Source organism: Pinus tabuliformis, chromosome 3_1 (assembly GCF_031772625.1).
Source record: "Pinus tabuliformis cultivar Carrire ecotype Pingquan chromosome 3_1, CPIR1, whole genome shotgun sequence".
NCBI lineage: Eukaryota > Viridiplantae > Streptophyta > Pinopsida > Pinales > Pinaceae > Pinus > Pinus tabuliformis.
Window position 1 is genome coordinate 981,699,442 of NC_142301.1, and position 6,492 is coordinate 981,705,933.

The following is a 6,492-nucleotide window of genomic DNA, read 5'->3' on the forward strand; positions in this document are numbered from 1 at the left end:
GATTCTCCTATAATGATTTCTATGGGATTCTAGGTCATTTCTTCAAACTCTTTCTCCAATCTATTTTTAGTCATGCTTATCCATCTGTAGTGGTAAATATCATGATAGTCTATGCACCATCAATATGATTTGATATGGTACAAGATTTTGAATTAAATGCTAGCATTAAAGGTTAGTGTTGTTTTTTACGAGCATTTTTTTTTTAGGTTTGCACATCCACGCAAGAAGACAATTTAGATTTCTCTAAGATATCTCAAGGAAGCTAGAGCTATTGCGAGGTGTGACTATTGGTGAATATGATTTCCCTCATCTCCATTGTCAACACAGTGCTATGTAGTAATAAAAAATACCAAGAATGGTCTGAAAAGATTAGGCATGCCCTCATCATTGATGACTTATGGAAATGAATTAGTGAAGGAGAAGGTGAAAATCCACTTGTCAAGCTAACATTAGATAAGGAGCTTGTCATCTGGGAGAAAAAAGAAAAAAAGGATTATTCCATATTTGTTGCTTTGGTAATTGAAGAGGTGAATCATCATATTATTATGATTCCAAATGCTTATGATGTGTTGAAGATGTTGAAAGATTTATATAACTAACACTCAAAATTGGAAGTAGTTTAGTTGATAATTAAGATCTTAAGATTGGATTTGAAGGAAGATGAACCCTTAGCCCTAGCCTTAGAGATTAGAGGCATCATGCATGATGTAGAAGGCACTGCATTTAAACTAGACATTCCTCTTACAACCTTTGTCAAGGCCCTCTACCCCACATACATTTTCCATCTTGAATCCTTACAAGTTACTACCCAACTCAAGGACATAACATTTGACACTATTTTTGAGAAGTTTGTAGGATGGTAGAAAGATTTTAGGAAGAGGAAAACAACTTATTAATCCTTAAAGGAGAAATGTTCCTTACACAAACAGAAGAACCAATCACAAGATTCTCATAAAGGAAGAGGTCCAAGAAGAGGACGTGGAAGGAATAATCATAGAGGAAGGGGGATAAACACTATCAATAAGAAAGGTATAATCTCCATTGCATTTGATGCCATAGAGGTGGAAATTATGCATACAAATGTAGAATTCTCTAGGAAATAATTAAACAATAATGCAAATAAGACAAAGGTAAAACACCAAATCTATTGAAAGGTAAAGGTCTGAAATCTTCTCATTCCAATATTTCCCATTATAGTATTGGAGTAACTAAAGATATGTTTCTGTTGTGGCCGGCAACACTCCCCCTTTGTTCATTTAAGCGTTGACCAAAATACTAAATGAATGGGGACCCTTAGTTAATTTTTAGAAAAAACAAGAGTTTCCTTTCCTCAAAATAAGGTTACCATCATGGGCTTAGGTAAGTCTTTTTAATATTTTAAACCTAAGTCTATGATAAGGAGAAAATCTTTAAAGTCGCGTTGCAAAAAGATAGGAAATACCTCCATTTTTCTTTAAATATCGGTATGCGCAAAATCCTAGTGTTAAGAATAACATCGCATCGCAGCAAAGTAATACTCATAAAAAAAACTTAAAGATTCATCGATCTGCGATAACGCCAATCGCAAGATCGCATATCACAGAAATGAGCCGGTAAGATTTGGCAAACATCAAACTTCTGCGATCTGCGATGTTGTGATCGCTGCGATATTGCACCCTTGCGATTTGCGATAGTGTGGTTTGCGATGGTGCGATTTGCGATCGCGCGATATGCGAGGTTACGTAAGCAAATCATAAATCACTTCATTACGAATCCTTCAGGCACGCCATTCAAAGAAAAGCCACTTACCATAATCTGACTCGAAACCATGCGCTTTTAATGATAGTAAATGAATTAGTTGTCAGTTATTAAATGAATTAAAGACGCATGCCTTTGTAGAGATTTACTTCACGTAAGGTGGCATATTTGATACATATGTTGCATTTAAAACTCTCCCATCACCTTTCTAGACCAGTCTTCCATTCCACTCATAATCTGCAGGAACGAAGAGCTAAGATGATTCAAACACAAACGTAGGAAGAAATGGGAAAGAAAAATAAAGCTCAAAGCTCTGAAGCGAAGGAAAAGACGAAGGAGATGGCGCCTTTGTATACAGACACAGCCTGTAACAGAGACACAGGGATATCAACATGGGAAAGCATGTACAGGCTGCTAGAAGAGGAAAATCCTAGAATAATGAAGGTTGTTGCTGCCGCGGGCTCACAACGCTCTTCTGAGGCGTCCTTAGAGGAGCTAGCATGTTCATTTCTTCACAGGATAGCGGCAAGACCCAAAATTCTACCATATACGGATATAATCAAGTGGATACTAGATGATGTAGACATGAACAACAGACAATTAAAAGTTCAAGGACACGGGCTCATCGGATCGTTTGCTGCGCAAGATTTGAAGCTTATGTATCATCTTCCTGAACCGCAGGCAACCTATAACGCACAATTCGTTAAGAAATTCGCGACGGAGAACCCAGACCTATCAGAGACCACCAAAGATTGGTCTAGAAAAGAGGAGCCGCTCAAAAAGGACAAAAACGGTATGTACAGCACTGGTTCCCTCACCTCTCCATATTGTTTTGCTGTGACCATGCTTTGTAGGTTATTTGGGATGCCGGATATCAACAAGTTTTTGTCTGAATGGATACCATTAATTGATGCTGCCACAAACGCCGATATTATAGATTGGGCCAAAATCCTTTCTGATAATCTATACACGGCTGTTATCAATTACCGGTCTAAAAGATCCTCATCTCAAAGAATCTATCCTCCTTTTTATCTGTCTGCATATGTTATGGATTCTGTTTGTCTTGTGTCTAAATTCCCTATTATGGGTTGGAAATGGACTACCTAGGACCCATTGCCTATCCATGTTTATCATAAGGTGTTATGGGATTCTCAGTTCGTCCCTCACTTCTACCAGATTTGCCACAGGCTTATTTTGCCCTTGTATAGAATAATGTATGATAAAGACCCCCCGAGGTGCTCTCCCAAGGCACAAATCTACATCATCCCCATCGCGAGATGGTTCGGGGAAGAATGGTTTACTTATATTAGAGTTTTTGGAAGCACTGTACCTCCACATGTCCTACCTCTATATATCCCTGATAAACTTTTGGCTCGGGAAATTGCTTATCAAACCTGTTCAGAAGGCGACCTGACCAAAGACCTAAAGGACAAGAAGAAGGCCATATGGCCTCAATTTCCTGTAGCTTGTTGGGCCTTCTCATTGTTCGATGTAGGACACGCTTTCGGCGAAGTGGAGAATGTGACATGTCTTCAATTATTTAAATTCCCAGCAAGGCCATTTGACCCAAATGATGTTGCCCAAGAGTTCACAACGAACGTCAAAATAAAAGTGTTCTCTAGAAAGAAAGATTTGTTTGATGATCTGTTTCAGAGTAGAAGTTCTCTCCAAGAAATTTTGCGGGAAGCTCAGTCGAGGTTGTCTCCAGATGACCTCCAAAGATTCATGTTATACAGGGAAAGAAGGCTGGCCAGTATTCCTCTAGAGAAACTGCGACTGCCTGCTAGAGAACCAACTCCAAGCATTAGCCTCAGCGAAAACTCTAGCACTTCCAGATCTAAATCCAATGCTGCGCAAAGAGTGCCTGAGCATCCTAAAGAGTTTGGATACGACCAAGAAAAAAATGAAGAAACAACTAAAGATAAAGCTCAGTCAAGTGCAATGTCTCAACAGCAAGTTATCGCCTCCCCGCCAAGAGATGTCCCCCCTCCTGTCATCGAAGCACCACTCGTCACAACAGAACTGGACAAAGAATGGGAAACCTTCAATGAATTGATCAATCTTGAAGGGCAAGCCCCAAAAACACCTGTGAACAATACACAGGTAGTGCAAGAAGTGGTTCCGACCATAGTCAATAGTGTCACAGAAATGGAGCACATTCCTATCGCTCCACCTTCTGAGCTTCTACTTAATATAGAAGAAATTCCCCCACTGGATGTATTCTATAGTCCCCAACACAAAGCAGTTGTAAGGAGGCAGAGGAAGAAAAGAAAACTAGAAAATACACTATCACAAGATGCTGAACATTTGGACGTCTTATGGAAAGACCCCAACAATAACCCGACTGAAAACCTCACTAAGTTGTCTCAGATCGCAGGAGCATATGCTTCTGCAACTATTGATAAGGCATCGGAAGTTCAACAACTATTGAAAGAACAAGAAGATCAAATACAGCTGCTACAACAACAGTTGCAACAAGCCAATGCTAATATTGAAGCTTCCAAACAGCTCGAGAAGTTGCAGGAAGACTTTCAACAGATGCAGATAGGCTATCAAAGAAGTCTAGACGAGAAAGGAAAACAATTGCAGACTTTACAAGAAATGCATAAAGATGAGCCTAAGCTGGCAGAATTTATTTTAGAATCTTTTGGCTTAAATGAGCAACTACTACAGCAACAGGAAGAGTTGGGACGTAAAATATCACAGTGGAGTCACTATTGCGAGCTGAGCGATAAAATCACCAATCAAGTGGTAGACTTGCGGAGTGACTATGATCAGAGTGACAAAAGGGTGATGGAATACTTAACTTGGCAGGATGATGATGAAGGCAAAAGAGCAGGTGCGCCCAGGATAAACGAAAATCATAAAGAATTGCTCTTTAATAAATGGGACGATCAAATCAGGCAAGTGGAGCGAGCAGCGGAGACAGCGGCTACACAGGCAAGCATTCTTATCGACTGTGTAAATGAGAATTTACACAGGGCCAATTTAATCGCAGAGACCACCCCGGGGTACCTACCAAATAAGTTACAACTGGAAGCAGAATGGAAGCAGAAAGCGTAGGCAAAGGGGAGATAAATCCAAGCATTAGCCAGGTTGAATTGGGAATGTTACTAGACGTACTTGGTCAAGCCGCACAACCAACGGATGACGGTGAAAAGCATCACAAACGCGGCCGAAAAAATAGTGCCAGCTCTCGTAGATGCTGCTTTCGCAACCCAGCTCAGCGCCGAAATCAGTCAGCCAACTCTCCTCAAGCCCATGCTGAACACTTGCAACTTTAAGGACCAAGTTCAGAAGTAGCCTTGTTTAGAATGTTGTTTTTTCTTTTAACTAGATTAGAAAAAGGACGGTCATTTGAAAACCGCATCCTAAATTTTGTAATAATACTATTATTAGAATTAGGAAGTAGTATTTTAACCCTTCTCGTGCATTTAGAGAAGGGTCCAGAAATTTGTCAAAAACTTGTCCTCGGAACATGCACTTCTGCACCCTCAGAGGAGGTTTTGATGAATGGATGGATCGAGATTTATTAATGTTTGCATTTAATGTCTGCTACTGATGTTGCACTTTTGTACTCTTAGTAGATGTTAGAACAAGTAGAGATAAATCGTTATTGCTTGAAGCTTATGAGTGAAACCAGTCATAAATGGTACTTTTATCTCTTGACCAATTTCTGCTTATATTCTTAAAGTGATATGCAGTTTTCAGCTGTTTATATGTTAATGCATGAATGTGTGGGTTACCATTTGGCACTTTTGTACGATGGAGTCATTTATTTGTGCTTGAAATATGAATAACTTATTATGCGATATGATGTTCACAACTGTTTTGCTTAACTTTTTATGCAGAATGGTTTATCTTAATTGATTTCTATTCTTATGATAGCTGAATGATCTTTATTACCAGTTGTTGTTCGAAATCTCTTTAGATCGCATAATAGAAGAAATACACCCCGGGTTAGCGTAGATTATATGTGTTGTTTCTCATCAGATTACAATAGCATAGAGTTAGTTTAGAAGTTTGAATTAAATTAGCTTAAAATACTCCTAGATCAGCATCATCCAACTCTACACACACACACACCCCTTAGATTAGGAAACTGGTCCCATTATCCCCAGTCGGACCCGCTATACCAAACGGATAAGGAGCTGCCAACCAAGGTCTGGACCGGGTTGGTATCCCCCTTGTTGTCGACCCAATTTTCGGGGCTTCAACATATTTGGCGCTAGAAGGAGGGCCTAAACATAGTGTCTGTTGGAATGATTTTCAATTGTAAAATTTGAATCAGGATGACTGCTCGTAAAATTCCTATTTGGAGTTGCATCCATGTTCCTACCTCTTCCAACACTCCACCAGAAGTGGTAAGATTCTTGTCTCAGGTAAAATTCAATGGTAAGAATAATTCTTCTGCTTTTAATCATGTTCTTCAATTTATTCAAAAAGTTTCAGGTTCTGAAATTCAGAGAATCGATGAAGGCGTTTTATGCAGAATTTTTACTCTTACATTCACGGCGGAAGCTAGAAAATGGTGCAGAAACCTCCCAGTTGCATCAATTCACAGCTGGGACCAATTCGTCAAGACTTTCATTTTTGAATTTGATTGTTATGACTATGACCAGGTATATGATGAAATTGATTATCTACGTAAACAAGATGAATCTGTTAGGGATTTTAATATGCGATTTCATCTTAATTGTCTAAAGTATGACCTTGAAAGTGAACTCAAGGATGAAGAATCTTCAGATTATGCTG